Here is a 19,260-nt window from a genome sequence, read left to right as displayed (position 1 = left end):
TAGAGCAGACATAGTTCTGTTGATAATGCACATATGCTATGACAGACTCAATATTCAGAAGCAAAACAACACTGTAAATACCACTCCTAAGTTGTAGTAACCGATAGCATTACTCTGGTCACTGAGGTGATATCATAGTTTTGGAGCCAACCCTGGTTCGTAATCCACTCCAAACGATAAGACTTTAACAAAGAATAAAGTACTCCAAAGCCACCGCTGTAGCTCATTAAAGTCAACCCCAAAAACTCCCCGCAAGAGATCCCAGAGAGGTAGATCTCGCCAACAGGGAGTACACGCTCAGCGAGGATGAGGGAGAGTGAAGCGGGCTACTTAACACTCCTCTGCACGAGACCATGGAAAACTAGTTGCTTCCAACCGAGGAGTGTACTGCCAGTAAAGCCCCTTCTAAAGTCGCAGTACTCCTCCGCATGAGATGCCGAACGCGGCGATCTCAGCCAACGGAGGAACAGTGCCCAAAATTGCCGGGGAAGCCAGCCAAGGAAAACTGGAACAGGGCTAGCAGGGAAGCAAGTATCCAGAACGTGCCCAAGGCACTCTTACCCCCCACGCTCTTTCTAATACCAGGACCGCAGCCTGCTGCACATCCGCCAGGATAATCGGCGGCTTCTTCTTCTCCGACCTGCCACTATATCAGGGTCCGACGAGCGTCAAGGCCACATGTGACGTGACTCCCGCTCTGCTTGTTGGGAAATGTCGTTTTTCACTATGTGCCGGCAGACAGCGTTTACCGGCTTCGAAAAATGCCGACACAACTGTTAAGAAAACTGTAGAAACATCTCTTCAGACCGTTAGGTGCTAGACATCATTCAATAAAGTCACTCCTTGGAATGTTTTCAAAAACCTCAGCAAAACCTACTTTGCCAGCGGTCACATCAACACCTTTGTCTGTTAAAGAAAGAAATAAAGTAGTTTCTACTCAAGGAAGCAATAGAAGATGCCCCAAGAGCACCAAAACACAGGTTTCTAATGTAACATCTTTTTCTAAAGAAAAAAACTGGAAAGTGTAGGCAGGTGTTGGATCTGTGATAGCTCAACAAATACCTCAAAAAGCAGTCATTCAGAATGGTTACTCTCCAAGATATAATCCAACTTCTGTAGCCATCAGATTTTGTGATATAGCCAAATCTACTAGATGCCTACTTCGATATTCCCATCTGCGTCAAACAAAGGAGGTATCTCAGATTTGAGGTGACGGATGTAACTACCAATTCAAAGTTCACCCTTTCCAATTAAAGTCTGCCCCAAGAATATTTACCAAATGCATGGCTCGGTAGCAGCATACCTGAGAAGAAAAGGGTAGCAAATATTCTCATATTTAGAAGAATGGCTGATAAAAGCACCATCGCACCAGGAAGCAATTTTCTCCACAAAAGCCTGTCACCAAACCTTTGAATAATTAGGCCTCAAAGTAAACCTGTCTTGTTCCGAGCATAGGAATTAAATTCCTAGGAGTAATTCTAGAAACCGAAGTATTCAATGCCTATTCTTACAAAGGAAAGAATTGCAGAGATGTCATCTATGACTTCTGTGCTTTCAAGAAGAAAGTCCACTTTAGTCAGAAAATACAAACTATTCCTGAGAATGATGTTGTCTTGCATTATAATAATTCCCAGTTGTTGCCAAGTTGTGAGACCCCTTCAGGAAGAAATTGACCAACAATGGAAGCAGTTAATGGGATCCTTCGAGGACGTCATCATCATAACACAGGAAATGAACACAGCTATGAAATGATGGATGGAAAAAGGAGCATTTCCAGGGGCTTAATATTCCTCTACACCCCACCACACTTCATAATGACAACAGATGCTTCCATGGAGAGATGAGGAGCTCATCTCCAAGATCTTGAAGTGAGTGGGAAAATGGTCAACCAAGGAGAAGAAAAGACATACATTTCCTGGAATTCTGGGCGATAGCCTTGGGACTGCACACCTTTCTTCTTGGATCTTGCATCACAGAGTTTAATTAAAAGTAGAGCATGTGCAAAAGATGAACAGCCAGTGGGGAGATGATCTAAGCAAATCTTCAAAGGACTGCTACAAGTGGGAGCTATCCTGTACTGAGCTACCACTTTTTTTTCCACAAACGTGGACACCCATCGCTAGACCAATTTACTACTTTTTCAATCGAAAATGCTGATTTTGTGCTAGCATATCTCCCCACAAATGGTTTTGTGGGAATGCCTTTCAGATCGCATGGAAGGGAATATTTACATATGCCTGTCTGCCTCTCCCTCTGGTTCCTCAGAACCTCCAAAGGATAAAGAGGGAGATTTGTCTAATCATTCTAATAGCCCCAGCATGACCAAGGCATTTTTGGTTCATGGAACTTCTCCTTTTATCTCTACAGCAGCACATCCCACTCAGACTAATGCTAGGAATGCTCTCCAGGAACAATGACCAGGTGATTCACCCACATCCAGAATAGCTCAACTTAGTTACCTGGCTCCTGAACACAATGAATTCCACAAATTGAAAATACCTTAACAGTGCAGAGATATCCTTGCTAACGCAAGAGCAGACTCTACAAATAAATTGTGCAGAGCGAAATGGCTAAAATTCTGCAATTGGTGTTCCTCCAACAGTTGTCCTCCTCTTTCTTCAATCTCAGCACAAGTACTACCATAATTGCTCAGTGTAGATCCGTCTAGCCTCTCACATAACTCAATTAAAGTTCACCTCACAGTGATTTCTAGGTTCAGACGGAACTGCAATCTGAGGTCATATGGTCTGACAGACTGATAAAGGACCTTTTGCAATGATTTACCTTCCAATCAAGAAGCAAAGGATTACATGGCAGCTAAATATGGTGCTTTCCCAATTAATGCGATGGCCTTTCAAACCAATTCTTAAGTCAGATATTAAGTATCTTTCATGGAAGATGGCCCTTCTCCTAGCCTTGACATCAGCAAGGAGAGTTGGTGAAATACAGGCCTTTACTATTCAGCAACCTCACATGAAATTTTAAAAGGGCAGATTGAATGCTGCCAAAAGAGCACTGCATTCTCTGCTCCTTAAAAGGTGCCTCAAATTTTATATCAGAAGAACTAAACCCTTTCCAAACTCTGACCAACTTCTAGTTTCTTTAGCACCTACAAAGAAAAGACAAGCCTTGTCAAGAACTAGAGTTATAGCCTTTTGTCTTGAAAAAGCAGGAAGACCACAGAGTACGAAGGTTCGACCTCAATCTACTAGAAGTGTGGCAACCTCTACAGCATTGTTTGCTGAGTATCATTACCCGATATATTCAGATCAACCACATTGACAAATCGGCATATGTTCACTAGGCATTATTCTCTAGATGATACTGCCAACCAACGTGTGGCTGTGGGCCAAGCAGTGCTTCACAACTTGTTTCAATGAGGTGAGCCACCTTTTCTCTGCTTTATTCTATAAATGAAACATATACATTTTGTACGTTGTATTTCTCTCATATCTGCATGTTCTTTATATTTATCAAGTTGGTTATTGTTTACTATTCGATTCAAGCATGTGAATCTATGAAATATTCAAAACTAGAGAGAAAAAACAACTTACTTGCACACTGTGGTTCTCCAGTATTGCTATCTTTCATAGATTCACATCCAACCCTTCCGCCTCCCTTTGGAGGTGCCTACCAGATTGAAAACCTCGTTTATCTCTTCTGTGTCCTTGTGCTTGGAAATCTGAGGTATGGTGACCTTTGAAGCAAAGTATTGATTCAAAATTTGCTCTCTAATTGGCTGAAGCTGGGTTCTTTCTTTGTGGATGGATTGGTGTGAATTGGCTAACAATGTCACTCCTCTGGGCTTTACTGTGTAATGCTTAGCTTTCTGCTACTTGTTATAATACCATGGGACTCCAACCTCAACGACTGGGAAGATTCAAGCATGTGAAAGATAAATTATGAATGATATCAATACTGGAGAACCACAGTGTACAGTTAAGTAACTTGTGTTTTTCCATACCTTGTTTAAGAGGGCAACTTAAAAATTCAACCTTCCCATTTCATCAGCGTAGCAGCAATCCTTCTTATAAAAATTGGAAGAGCAACTGCAACCACCAAGTCTATCCCTTCCTAAACTTTGTTCTGAAGGCCTAAATTTAATGTAGACACCAGCTGTTGCTAGCCGTAGTACACAACCTGGAGTAAAAAGTACAAGGCTCCTTAGTCTGTGACGGCATGCCGGACAGGTCATGAAAAACCTGACTCTTATTGTGGCGTCCGCTACAAGAAACACATTAATGGATTGAATATTTGAATTAGATCACTAGCAATTGCTCAGGCTGCATTCCAGTCCATCATTTTCAGCAAACGTTTCAATGTAGACAGAGAACCTCCTTATGCATATTAGTACTGACCCTGCTCCCTATGGGACCAGTCCGTCCCAATCTTCTCGGTGAAGCTCCCTCCAGTAGAGAACACAAGCAACCCTAGACCAGTTTCAGTCTATTTGGTCCTCTTCAGTCGGGCACAGCTTGAGTTCTTTTGTAGCATTGTAGTAGCAGCTTGAATGAATCTACCCAGTCATACTCTCCACACAACCATAAGAGAGCTTAACTCTTGCAAGCTGCCTACCTCTCAAACTTACCCAAATAAACTTGGCTCAGGGAAGAACTTCCAATTTCTCTCCATCTTAGGAAACTACAGCTATAGTTCGCTGGGTGCTTCAGATAATACAAGCTGGCTACACTTTAGAATTCATACCAACGCCACTTCTTCATCCACCCACAAAGGAACATCGCCTGTACTTACGGGACCTCCAAAAGAGGATTCTTAAGCTCTTTCCAAAGGGAGCCATAGAAAAAGTTCCAAGAGGAATCTGGGTATCTATTCCAGGTTCTTTTTGGTCAAGTAACATTCCAGACAGTGGAGGCCAATACTGGGCCATCGAGACTTAATCAAATTCTTGGAAAACCAATCCTTTGAATGGTAACTCTCCAAGAAATCATACTAATGCAACAAGAAGGGGAATATCTTACCCCCCTTCATCATCGCAATGCAAATTTTCACATCCCGAAACACAGTTCTCTGATTCTCAGTAGTGGAGCAGCAGTACCAATTCAAGACACTTCCATTCTGACTGAAACAAGCACCCTGGATTTAAAAAAGTGGCTGCCACCAGTATCTGCATTCCTATGAAGACAGGGCAGCCAAGTATACCTGTTCTTGGACAAATGACTTGTCAAAGCTTCATCAGAGGAAGAGGCTAATTTCTCCACAGATGCCTTTTTCACATACTGGGCCTCTAAACATTCAAAAGTCATCCATACATCTGCTCACAAGACTCCAATTTCTAGGAGCCATTGTAGACATTCAGTTGCGGAAAGCGTTGTCTTTAATAGAGAGGGTGGCATTGCTGCAGACAATAGTGAAGGCTTTTTGCTTTGAGAAACTGTTCCTGTCAAAACTTATCAATCCCTGCTGGGCCTAATATCTTGCATCAGATGCATCAGTAGAAGGATGGGAGTGGCACATTCAAGAATTGTTCTCAAGCAGCATCAGGTCAGAAGTGGAGAAAGCACTCTACACACTGGACCTATGAGCCATTAGGCTAGGTCTGCAGGCATTCTTTCAGGGGCTAGCAGGCCAAACTGTGTAGATCAGGATAGATAACCCGACCTTGAGGAATGAAGTCATGTTCCTTCTTGAAGAGGTCCAGATGTTTTGGGATTGGGCTATTGCCAACAAAGTAAATATTGCTGTATAGCATCTCTCTGGATGCTAAAATGACTAAGCAGATGTACCCAGTCATGCTCTTTCAGACACTCACAAATGGGAGCTCCTTCAAGATCAAATGCAGTAATCGTTTGAAAATGGCCAGACAACACTAGAACTGTTTGCCACCGGGAATACGTGTAATGCTCATATTATGCCAGCGGGTACTTGCAACTCGGGTTTAAGGGCAATGCCTCTTCAGTGACATGGTTGAACGTTTTCACTTGCACCTTTCAGCCATTTTCCCTTCATTTGCAGAATGCTGAGGAAGGCAAAAGCGGATCACTGTTCCCTGATCCTAATTGCCATGGCATTACCTTATCAGTTCTGGTGCAGTATCTACTGAGACTGCTTGCTCTAGAACCATCTCAGTCTCACTTCCTGACAGAAGGGGGAGATTCTCCTTCACCATCTTCAGTGAATCAGACGAACGGCTTGTTTCCTGACCACTTATTTATTTATTTCATTGTATTTATTTGTTAGGCGCACAAATCATCCCCGAGGGGATCTCTCGGCGCCATGGCCGCGGAAGACAGTTTGCAGTGCAATATCGAGGTTAGAGATTAAACAGACAGGTTTTCAGAAGTTTTTTTAAAGAGAGTAAGATCTGGGCAAGAACAGATGGACATGGGCAGCCAATTCCAGTGATGCATAGCTAAAAAAGAGAAGGCGCGACCTCCAAATCTAGTTGTTTGGATACATTTGGGGCACAACAGTAGTAGATCACTCACTAGATCTAAGCTGGTGAACTTGGATAAAGATAGCAAGGTCCCTTTCCGTGCAGACCAGACATAAAAGTTTGAAGAGTGCACGCTTTTTTATAGGCAACCAGTGAAGGGAGCGCAGTAGGGGTTTCAATGGGGATCGCGGAGGAAGATTGTGGATAAGGGGCGCTGCTACATTCTGCACCACCTGAAGCCTAGAAAAGAGGCCTTCGTTCATACTGACCATTAGGGCGTTTTCATAGTCAAAGCGACTCACTATCAGAGCCTGGACTAGGGTCTTCCTGGCATGCAAAGGGGTCCACTGAAACACCTTCTTAAGCATGCGCATCAGGCCGAAACAGGTTCCAGAAATTATTTTGACGTGCTCGTCCGTAGAAAGATTATTATCTAATAGGACACCTAGATTTTGTACATATTATTTAGGTGTCTGTGGTGATCTCAGTTCATATGGCCACCAGTCTGCAGACCAAACTGAGAGAGCTTCACTCATCTGGGTATTCCAGCTGATCGAAGTGGATTATGGAGAAGGCACATGTGCAACAATAACAAAAACCTACTTTGCTAAATGGAAGCGTTTCTGTGCTTGGTGCATAGACAGAAAACTGAATTCAAAATTTGTGAAGTCCTATCTGGTGCCACCACACTTGCTTGACTTCATCAAGAGTAGTCTCGAATATTCCTTAGTCAGGGTTCACTTGGCTACAGTCTCTAGGTTTCGGAGAGTGGAAGCGTCTTGCTCATCTGTGTTCTCTCAGAGGATAATAAAGCAATTCATGAAAGGACTTCTTTTTATGGCTTTCCTTCCACTAAGGCACATTTCTCGGTCAAAACATATACTGCAGTTCCTGGTTGGGGAAACTTCACCAAATTAATGCTTGTCCGTTCTGTGCTGGTATTTATCTTGTGTCACTGAGAAACATTCCCCATTTGGTGTTGAGGTAGGCTCAATTACCCTTTATTTTTGGACAAAATCTGTAGCCTCTAGGTATGAAGGATCTTGGGCCTAACATGGTCACCTGTAGGGTAATGCCTTTCTGAACTGATTAAAGGATTACTGCCTCCATTTCAGGACCTTTCACTGAGTATTTAGGAAGTAGGTTCTACAACAAGCTTCTTTTAAATGGGTTGCACCGAGTTAAAAGTTATGGAACATCTGTGGGTGTGGATGATTGCACTGGTATGAAAGACATTGCAGCGGGTTTCCTGCCACAGTATTTGCTGAATAGGATCAGAGCACATGGATTTATAACACTCCTTCACCTAAATCCCCCAATGGCAAATTCATCAAGTTGGAAAATGAGTCGGTCTTCCTCAAAAGGGTTTTGTTCCAGTTCATGTGTACCATTGTTTTATGGGAAATATGTTGCTACACTGTTCTTTCCAAAAAGCATAATTTCCCTTGTCCTCATGAAGTGCATCACAAGCTGGTGGAAAGCAGGTTTCTGAAAATGAAGCTGGTACTACTGGAAACTGCCTTGTGATCCAAACCGACATTGTATGGTAGTCCCAGGGCATGAGGGACAATGGGCAGTTCAGTCTCCCGCCCTCTAGCTGCTGCGCCACAAAACCTCTCCAGTGTATTTTTCGCTGCACAGCCAACCTATCTTGGCCAGTATTTGGCATTTCCACCCAGGCTTGACCCCATCACGTCAGACAAGTTGGTCCTTCAAATTGTCAATCAGGGCTTCATCTTTTGATTTCTTTCTACCCTGCCACACCTTCCACCACCATTAAGCGGCTTTTGGAGCTCAACATGTCCATCTTTCAGCATGAAGTGCAGGCCCCTCTTGCCAAACGGTCTATCTAGAGGGTTCTGGTTTCAGAAGTAGGAACTGGGTTTTACTTCCTGCTGAGTAGGAACTGGGTTTTACTTCCTGCTGCTTCCTTGTGCCGAAGAAGGACCTCGGCCTTCATCCTATCGGAGATCTTTGCCAGCTCAACACTGCAGAAGGACAAATTCAAGATGCTAAGGCTAGACCGGGTCCTGTCTGCGCTAGTCCCCGCCGACTGATGGTGGTGCTGGACCTGCAGGACACTTATTTCCATATCCCCATCCTTTGGGCCCACAGACACTACATGCTGTTCACAATGGGCAATTAGCATTTTCAGTCCGCAGGGCTCCCTTTTGGCCTCACCAGTGCTCCTTATGTGTTTCTCGAAAGTAATGGTGATGGTGGTCATAGCACACCTTTGGAGCTCATGCAATCAGTCTTCCCTAACTCTGCGACTGGCTGTTAAAGGCAAGCTCACCCCAGGCAGTCGTAAACCACCTCCAGACAATGGCAAACGCCCTATCATCGTTGGGGTCCACTATCAACATTTCAAAGTTACACCTAACTCCTTCCCAGACTCTCTGCTCATCGTAGCTATTCTGAATACTGTACGGTTCCGTGCCTTTCCATCAGAAAGGCAAGTCCAGGACTTTCAGGCTATAATCCAGATGTTTCAACTCTGTCCTGGATCTCAGTGCAGATGACTGAGGCTGCTGAGATTGCTGGCCCCTTGCGTACAGCTGGTGAAACATTTCAGATGGCATATCCAGGCTCCGCAGCAGAATCTTAAGTCTCAGTGGGACCATCACAAGGGGAATCTTGTGCATTGTATCCAGACTTTGGAGGAGACTACAGAATATCTGCATTGGTGGCAGCTGGATCGTTATTGGGTGAGTGGCAGACCCATCTGCTTCCCTACCCAGATTTGCCAATGGTTCAGGTGCATCTCTTCTGGGTTTGGGAGGCCCTCTGGGAGAGGTGGAGATCATAGGCCTCTGGTCTCCAGAGGAAGCGCGACTCCACATCAATTTGTTGGAGTTGTGGGCAATTCACTTGATATTGAGGCCCTTCCTAGCAACACCACTGCAATGAGATACTGCGTCAAAAAGTGTGAGGTGGGTTCTTGGATCTTGGGCCAAAATGCTCTATCCCTCTGGAAGTGGCTGGACTGCCATGGAATCTATCTAGTTGAGAATCACCTGGCAGGGTCTCTAAACGCGAGGGCGAACTAACTTAGCCGATGATGCCTAGCAGACCACGAATGGCAGTTACACCCAGATGTGGCGCAGGGCGTCTTCCAGCAATAGGAGAACCATGGCTCGATCTTTTCACTGCTGAGAATGTGCAATATCAGCAGTTATGTACATTGGAGTTCCCTATGAGACTCGCTAAGACACATTTGATCTAGAATGAAGCTCTGGACTCCTGTATACAATCCTGCAGCTGCATCTCCAGCTGCAAGTTCTGAAGAAGATCAGAAATGAGTGGACCCAAGTCATTCTAGTGGCACCGGATTGGGCCAGGAGAGCGTGGTACACAGAAGTCCTGGGCATAAGCATCTTTTCTCCGATCATATTATGTTGTTTCAGGGTTCTCTTTGGTTTAATTGTTTCTTCATCACTTCTTTTTCAGCATCCCATACAGTTATTTTAATAGCACCGGTCACAGATTTGCATTATTACTCTGTGCCAGAAGCCCCATCCCCAGAGCTCAGCAGAGGTTTTTCTTAGGGGTTCCTGCTCCAGCAATGCCACTCTGATGAGCTTTTTCAATATGGCTGCTCCTTACCGAGTTGCTTGAGCACACCATTTCACTAATTGACTGCATCTTCTTTATCCAGACTCCAGTCCTGCTTGAAGCCAGGTCGAGAGTTATATCTAGCAATTTCTTCCAAACTCTTGCCTCAACTACTTTCCTATACTGCTGCGCTTGGATATGAGACTTGCACTAATATCATAAAATTCTTTGGTAAATTCAGCCATTTATTTTATTACCGCCATAAAAAGTACCATTTGAAGTGTTTCACCCATTCAGCTCATTGGTTCTCTGAAGAGAGTATCACCCCACATCTAAGATCTCTTACCTTGCAGTCATCAAAAATTATAAGAAGACTGTAAAAAAAGGTCAGGCTGTGTTTTTCCCTTCAAAGTGGCTGCTGCAACCAATTCCTCACAGATGTTCTTGTTTAAAAATATATATATATTATTCGCCTCTCGTGACTAATTCTATGAATCCCAGAGAAGTGCTACATAATACCCTATCCTCTTATTTAAAGTTAAAATTCAAAAAGTCACATCCTTTCATAATGCCAAAAATTGCATAGTACCTTAATCTGAAATATCCTCATCTCAGTAGCTGCTGACTACCTTCTAAACATTATCACAAAGATAGCACTACTACATTGGCATCCTAAATCAAATCGGGGTATCCCCGTAACCTGTTCCTGCTTCAGGTTCTACCTTAAGCTTCTGACAATATCTGTCCTATGCTGACCTCCTTATGTATTCTATCGTTCTCTTCCCCTACTCTTTCCTCCTGCTAGGAAAGAAGCTTTTATAGATCCCCTAAATAAGAAATGCACGCTGTTTTTTTAGATATAAATGTATACGAGTTATGTGTGTTTGCTGATTCCCTACGGATGCAAAACAGTTCATTAAATTCAACACAGGCAAAAGGGAGGTTCCACTATGGGAGGATTCCCTCTGGGGTCTCTGATAAATGGTATCCCCTAAATTAGGAGCTGTTCCTGTTTCCTCTCATTCATCCAAAAACCTTGGCTTTGTTTTTGAATGTCATTTGTCCCCTGCTACTTAAATTAAGTTTCCTAGGTTCCTGTAATCCAGGCTACCACTCATTCCAAATGCTGTGATTGGGCTTTTAGTAGGACTCCCCACATAGTTCCTCCATAACCTCTCGTTATTGTGCACCTCACTGGCTCCCACTGGACAAATGATCTATCTTCACAGCACTGTTAATTTAAGAGTTCAGAAATTCTTTCCTGACTCGACTGGGAAAATATCTCTTGTACACTGCAACACATCTTTTTTGGTCACAGATCATATGATTCTGTAAATCGCAGGCTGTACGATTGCAAAAAGCTTTTGTACACGAGGCCTTAAGTGTATCATAATAGCCATAATGATACATTTACATTTCTCAATTCCGTGATTTTGAGTTCTGAACTATTTCTCTCCGTAGAGGATACATATCTCTACCATGCATATACTTCAAGCGCATTGGCTTGTTGGGTATCAATGTGTCCCTGTTATTGGGAAAAGAGACTTGCTGTATGTGTTCTCGAACGTCTATAGCTGAACACACATAATTAAAATGCCTTGAGCTTATGCCTGCAAGGTTAACGAAGAGGCCCTGTGTTAAATAGAATCAAACAGCTAGAAAAGGCAATGGTCTGGCCACTTAGCTCCTTTCAAGAGACAAGAGCGAATAAGTGTTATCACAAGAAAATGAGGCACCCTATGAGATGGGGCGTGTGATCTTAAAGTTGGTTCCAGTGCTCCAGAATAAGATGTGTGCAGGGCAGGCACCTGTGTTTTTATGGCCCATGTATTTGAACTGCGCCGTGGATAAGCAGTAAACGCCACTTGCTTACCAGACCATCTCATTTTTTTTTAAACAAACTTTATTGCACACCATTGAACGGTACACTGGCAATATGAAATCTATCTTGGCATGTTCATTTTGGTTTTTGTTGAAACATCTCCAGCACACATATTCTATCATAAATGATTATACAATGCAGTGCGATTCATAAGTCAACAGGATATAAGTTGGTCATATGTCCGGTCAATATCATTTGCATGGATACTACGTAGGCATTGGCTAACCAGACCAACTCATAACCATTATTAAAACCTACTGCAACTTAGCCAACATGACACTGGTAGTATGAAGGTTACCTGCTAGTAAAGCTCCGCTGAGACTCCACAAGAATATAACAGCCCTTTTTCAGCATATCTAGGAACACTTATGGTGGGGGTGTGACGTGGAAACCAGAAGTTCTCAATCGGCTGTAGGACCCCTATTTCTTTTTTTATGTTTGAAAAGCTTTATTTGAAAAATTTGTTAACAAATAAAGACATCAGCATAAACAGGAAATATGTTCAAACATAGTATAGATCATTAACAATGCTAATATAAATGTTAAAGAGACAAAAAGCATTTTATGGGAATTTTAAAGATAAGGGGAAGGAGAGAAAGGGAGAAAGATAGGAAAGGAAGGAAGGAGGAGGGGGAAAGAAAGTAACATTACAAAAGATAAATATTAAAAATAATTACGGCATATAATCAAATGATATAAGTGAACAATACAAAATGATCAGCATAAAAAGTGATATAACATGAGAAACCTGTAAAAGATAACAAGAAGGAGAGAGTTTAAGTCCTTCAAGGAGGTTTAAAATTTTCTGAATAGATATGTGTAGATTTCTTCACAGCCAATCGATCCAGGTATGTAGTGAGGGGTAACCAGAAAAGTTCAGCATTACGTATTGGTTTACAGGAGGAGGCAAAAGCCACATCAAGTCTATGGAAATGACATAAAGTGTTCCACCAGCCTTGTATGGAGATGTTTGTGAGGGATTTCCAATTAGATGAGATCTGCTGGAATGCAAGAGCAAGCATGAGATCGGACAGACCATGTGAATGTGCAGGTAGTTCTAAAGAATCAGAAAGACTACCCAGAAAGAGAAAAGTGATTGAGAAAGGAGCAGAAAGTGTAAAAATGCGAGAAAGGTATAACCAAACTTTTCCCCCGAAAGCAGAAACAACAGGACAGAAAAAGAACAGATGAAAAAGATCAGCATTAGAAGTACCACAAGTCCAGCATTTAGAATCAAGAGAGGGTATGAAACGAGACAAAGAAAGAGGAGAAAGATAAAGTCTATGATACAGATAAAATAAAGATTGAGTAAGAGAAGCAGAACGAGAAATTTTTAAGGATCTGGGCCAAAGCTTATCCTAGAGAGCAACAGACCAAGTACAACCAAAATCTGCTTCCCAGGAAAGCTCCAATTTAGTTTTGGTGCGATCTGGATTAGGAGAGGCGAAAAATGTATAGATAAGAGATGCTTTAGGGAGGGTAGTGAGGATTCTAAGAAGAGGAGATGAAGGCACTAATGAGGATGAAGAGGGAAGAGAATAATAACGGTCAAGAATTATTGCCATGAGAGTAGTAAATTTCTGCAAAGACGATCGGGAACAGTGAAATAAGAGTTGAAATTGGGGAAAGGAGCAAGGTAATGATCCATCAAAGAGTTGGTTAACCCACATGACACCCCTTAATCTCCAAGAGTTCCAAAAAATGGGCCTATTATTTAAAAGGATGAGTGAATTATACCAAATGGGGGAATTTAAAAAGGATTCACGTGTAACGGTAGTAGGGTGAACCAAGGGTCTTAAAAGAGAAGAAGTATGTTTGAATAAGGGAAATGAAGTATAGGGAGTCTTGGCAGAGAAGCGTACCACTTCATCGAAGGAAAAGGGTAATAACAATGTTTGTTCAAAGAGGAGCCAAAGAGGAATAAAAGGGGAAGGACCTGATGAAAGCCATCTCGAGGCCTGACGTAAAGAGAAGGACTTATGGTAGAGACGGAAATCTGGAAAATTAACTCCACCATTCGGTTTGGGTTTACGAAGATTTGCAAGAGAAATTCTAGATTTTTAATTTTTCCAGAGAATTTTCGAGAGGAGTGAATCGATACGTTTAGAATAGAGTGCAGGAATATGAGCAGGTAACATGGAAAATATATAAATTAGAATAGGGGCTATCATCATCTTAATTGAGTCCAATCGACCCCACCAGGAAAGAAAAAGAGGATTCCAAGCGGTGAACAATTGTTCAATTCTGGATAAAACTGCAGACATATTTAATTTAATTGAAGAAGAAATAGAGTTAGAGAACCAAATACCTAGATATTTAATCTTTGAGCTATTCCAAGCAAAGCCAGTAGAGGAGAAAAGATGAGGAAGACAGGTTTTGGTGAGAGGAAGGATTTCAGTCTTATCTGAATTAATCTTATATCCTGAGACCAGAGAGAATGAATCAAATTCAGATAATAAGGGGTGAACAGATACTTCTGAATCGGAAATAAACAAAAGAATATCGTCTGCATATGCAGAAAGTTTCAATTGATTGTTACCATAAGGAAAACCAAAAATAGATGTATTGCTACGAATGGAGGATAAAAATGGTTCAAGTGCCAGGACAAAAAGAAGTAGGGATAAAGGACAGCCCTGACGAACGCCCCGCCGAAGAGTAAAGGGCGAAGAGAGCTGACCGTTTACAAGCACCGAGGCCTTGGGTGCAGAATATAACAGAGAGATAAGGGATATGAATTTGGGGCCAAAGCCATGCCAACGTAATGAAGCAAACAAAAAAGACCAATCAACCTTGTCAAAAGCCTTTTCCGCATCAACAGAGATAGCGGCTAAAGGAGTTGAAAGAGATGAGGCTTTATTCAAAATGTTAAGAAAAAGGCGAGAGTTATCAGATGTAAGCCTACCTTTAACTAAGCCACATTGCTCCTTGCCAATGAGATGGGGCATAAAGGGATCTAAGCGTAACACAAGTAATTTAGCAAATATATTATAATCCACATTAACTAAAGAAATCGGACGATAATTTCTACATAATTGGGGGTCACGACCATCTTTTGGGATAAGACAAATGGTAGCATCCTGAAAAGTGCCTTCCGGTTTACCAGATGAATAAAATGACTGAAAAAGGGTTAAAAGTTTGGGCAATAAAAGATCAGAAAAGTGTAAATAAAATTCAACAGGGAAACCATCGGGACCGGGTGTTTTACCTTTAGTAAGGGATGTCAAAGCCATGGAAAGTTCGTGTAATGAGAGGTCAAGTTCAAGGTCTGGAAAATTGAGATGAGAATTAGGAGGTTTAGGAAGTTTCTCAAAATAATTCTGAATAGGAGAAGGAGTAGGAGGAGATTCTGCGGTATAGAGTTGATAAAACAATTGAAATTGGTCAAGTATTTCCTTATCTTTATGAAGGAGAGTGTCATCAGAAGAGTAAATAGATTCTATAAGAGTACATTCTTTACGAGATTTAAGATAATTAGCTAAGAGTTTCCCTGATTTATTGCGACCTCCATAATAACGGGCACTGCTACGAAGAAGAATTGAAGATACATTATCAATAGTAAATTTATTAAATTCTAATTTTGCTCGTAAAAGATCTGGTGACATAGATTTATCTGAAGAAGTATAAAATTTATGCTCCAAAGATTTTATATGCGCTAGGGAGGTTTTCCGTTTCTGAAGATATTGCTTCTTTTTCCTAGAGACAAAATCAATAATGAATCCTCTTGCAGTGGCCTTAAAGGAATCCCAGAGGATATGAGGAGGGGTACTAGGATCACAATTAAATAGAGAGAAATCCCTAGTAAAGGAACGAAAAGAGGAAGAGAAATTGGGATCAGTAAGAAGTGCGCTATTGAAGCACCAACTGGAGGGCTTGGGGTGTGGTGGAAGCAAGTCAAGATCCGTTACAATAGGGGCATGATCCGAAATAACTATGGGTTCGATAGAAGAGGACAATAAATTTTGAGCTAGAGGTTGAGAAAGAAAAATATAGTCAAGACGAGAAAAAGATGAGTGAGGAGGAGAGAAAAAAGAGTAGTCCAAAGTATCAGGATGCGAGAGTCGCCAAGAGTCAATAAAACGTGATTGCAAGATAGTGTCAAGAAATTATTTGTGAGGTATGAAGCGATTTACGATCAAGGAAAGGATCAAAAATCTGGTTACAGTCTCCACCTAAAATAAATAATTCATCTTTATGTTGAATACATTTTTTTGTGATTAAAGGCCAGAAAGAGCAATCAGGTTGCGTAGGGCCATAGACATTAAAAACAGTTAAAGGAATAGAATTAATTAGAAATGTAGTATCCATCGACCATCATTGTCATTTTCTTGTGACAAAACATTACATTTTAATTTCTTGTGACATAAAATGGCAACTCCATTCTTTTTGTTGTTGGAAGGTGAAAATAAGACTGTACCTACCCAACTCCTCTTTAATTTAAGGGATTCAATTTCAGTAAGGTGGGTTTCTTGCAAAAGAACTATATCAGGGTTATAGGAGGCTAAATGGGAAAGGACTCTCTGATGTTTAATGGGATTAATAAAACCTTTTACATTCCACAAAACAACTTTGAATTTACAAATAGTATAAAATCAATAGAGACAAAAAGCACAAGAATGCTTATATGTAATATACAGCCGAAAAATGAGATAAAGAGAAGGAAAAAGTGAATATAACAGGTAACAGCAAAGAGAGGGTAGGGGTGAAGTAAAGGAACATTAATAAAGAAGGAAAAGAGAATATTAATAAGTGGAAGAAGAAGCAAATGAGAGAAGAGAGGGAATGAAGAGAGCAAGAGGAAAGAGCACATAGAAGCAAAAGCTACAGTGATGATAAGAGAAAAGAAAATACCAAAAAGGAAAAGAAAGAAGATGCAAAAAAAGAGGGGAAAGTCAGAAAAGAGGCCGGAGAAATACAAAGAAGAGAGAAAAATGAAGATTGTACATATAGAAGAGTAGGAGAGAAAGAAAAACCAAGGAAAGATGAATTTGACCAATAAGTAAAAAGGAAAAAAAAAAGGAAAAGAGGGGAAGGAAAAGGGGAAAGAAATACAAGAAAAGACAGTACATATCCAAAAAGAATGAGTGAAAATAACATACCTGAGAGGGACATAAGGGAGGATAAAGGGACAATGGCGACACTCAACAAGACGAGCCTCCCGAGAGTTGGAAGTCCAACCGTGCCAGGACGGAGACGCAGAAGGGGAGCCACATGAGTAGAAGGTAAGTATATCGACCAATCTATGTAGAAAAATACAAAAAGCAGTTAACAACAGGGAAATATATAAGGATATATAAAAGAAACATAAAAGAAGAAGTATACAATGAAAGAAACCATAGTAAATCTGTTTAAAAGAACAACAAAAGGCGAGAACCACAATATAACAGATATATAACAGATAAAAAGAAATGCAAAATACTCCCAAAAATAAATCCTTCAAGGAAGAAGAGAATTAAACAATCAACCACAAGGAGAAGTGGAAGTATCCATGCCACAGTTAGTTTGAATATGAATAAAGTTTTAAAGTTCTGCTGGATCTAGAAAAGTCCATGTTTGGTTCTGGTGAGTAACTTTGAAAATACATGGGTAAAATAAACCATATCTAGCCCCAAAAGAACGTAAAGGAGCACGGAGGTTCAGAAATTCTTTTCTTCTAGAGGCAGTAGCATTGGAAACATCTTGAGACAGAAACACTGTCTGAACCCAGCCAGGAAACTTGACGCTTAGATCTAGCTGCGGAGAGAACTGAAAGAAGATCCGTGAATCTAAAGAAGAGAATGATGACACCACGTGGTTTAGTTGAGGCAGATGAATGGGGACCGAGCCGATGCGCCCTTTGGATGTTGAGAGAAGTGGTAGTTGGCATGTCTAGAAGTTTCGGAAGAAAGGAGGAAAAGAACGTCACAGGGTTGTCACCTTCCAGAGACTCCGCTAGTCCATAAATGCATAGATTATTCCTCCTATTCCTGTTTTCTAAGTCCTCAGTGTGCTGCTGAAGAGCAAGGACCGACTTTTCCAAAGAGGAGATGCATTGAGAATTAACTTGCAGGTCTGAAACTTGCTGCTCTACAGACGTCACTCTGTTATCCATTGATGACCATTTCTCCTCAAGAAACATCATTTTGTTATTGGTCTCTACAAACGGGCGTAAAGTGCGAATCTCCTCTAAAAGTAGTTCCATGGAGATTGGAGATGGTGTTTTGTCTGGAGATGGCGGGTCGTGTTTCAGGGGTTTAGTTGACGCAATAGGTGGAGAAGGTTTGCTTGAAGTGGGCTGCATGGAGGAAGAGTGATTAGGAGCAGCTCCCGCCATTTGGCTTGTGTTAGGAGGAGAACCTGAAGCAGAGGAGAGAGAAGATGTTGACGCAGGAGCACTCTTCGAAGGTATAAAAACGAACTTTGGATGCAACAATTTGCCCATAGAGAATAAGATCTTCAGTTAGTAGAGTAAGCAAAGGACTTTTGTGATGAACGAGGCCAATGGTACCAAAAAATGATCTTCTCAAGAACGGTGACAATTGTCTGTGTGGAGTAGGCAAATAAATTATAGAAGCAGAAAAATACAATGCAACAGGCAGTTAAAGCATCTATCGCAGTGAAAAAGCATCCAGCGCAATGAAAAAATTAGCGTACAGCAACAGAGACACAGAGAGCCCTGAAAACACTACCAGTGAAAGGGCAGAGGCACAAATGGTAATTCTGGCAACATACCAGTATAGACAATGTGCCCACATAGAGGACCTCAGGGAGACCAGCACTTATGGTGGCAGTTATTGTGAGGAAACAAATAGAGCCTTATATATACATTAGGCGAAAAACAGAACAGTGAAACAATTTCCTCTTCAATTATGTGGCAACATTAATAAAAGTACAGCAGGAAGTCCAAGCAGCAGTAGAGGAACCAGCGCGTGAAAGGCATCTCCACGAGGCACCAAATTCCAGTCATTGAATTGAATTGAATCGCGGGCATTCAAAATGGCGGCCGCTGTGAGGAAACAGATAAAGCACCGAAAAGTCATCAAATGCGACGCGCTGGGAATCAGAAGAGAGCTCACCAGAGGCAGTTAATATTCCGATGCATGATGCGAGCACCTGTAAGCGCTGGACTTCACGGGAAGCGCTGCAAATGTTCCGACATGCGTCCCGGTGCGGCTGAGAAAACTCTCTATGCGGCCATCTTGTGCGGCGCCTCAGCCACGCCCCCAGGACCCCTATTTCCATTGAAAGAAAATTAACAAGGCAGGGATTTGTGGAATTAGTGCATGTAGGACTCATTTCACCTGCTAGTCATGTTTTTTAAATGCTTAACCCACAATAATAATGATCAGAAGATGCCCGGAACTGATATGCATCTTTACTTAGATGGGCTAGGGTTTTAATGAGCAGAATTAAACTTGCCAAGGATATAACAGCACCTGTTTTCGACTTTCTG

This window comes from Triturus cristatus, chromosome 7 (assembly GCF_964204655.1).
Source record: "Triturus cristatus chromosome 7, aTriCri1.1, whole genome shotgun sequence".
NCBI classification, from domain to species: domain Eukaryota; kingdom Metazoa; phylum Chordata; class Amphibia; order Caudata; family Salamandridae; genus Triturus; species Triturus cristatus.
This window is presented reverse-complemented; position numbering follows the sequence as displayed.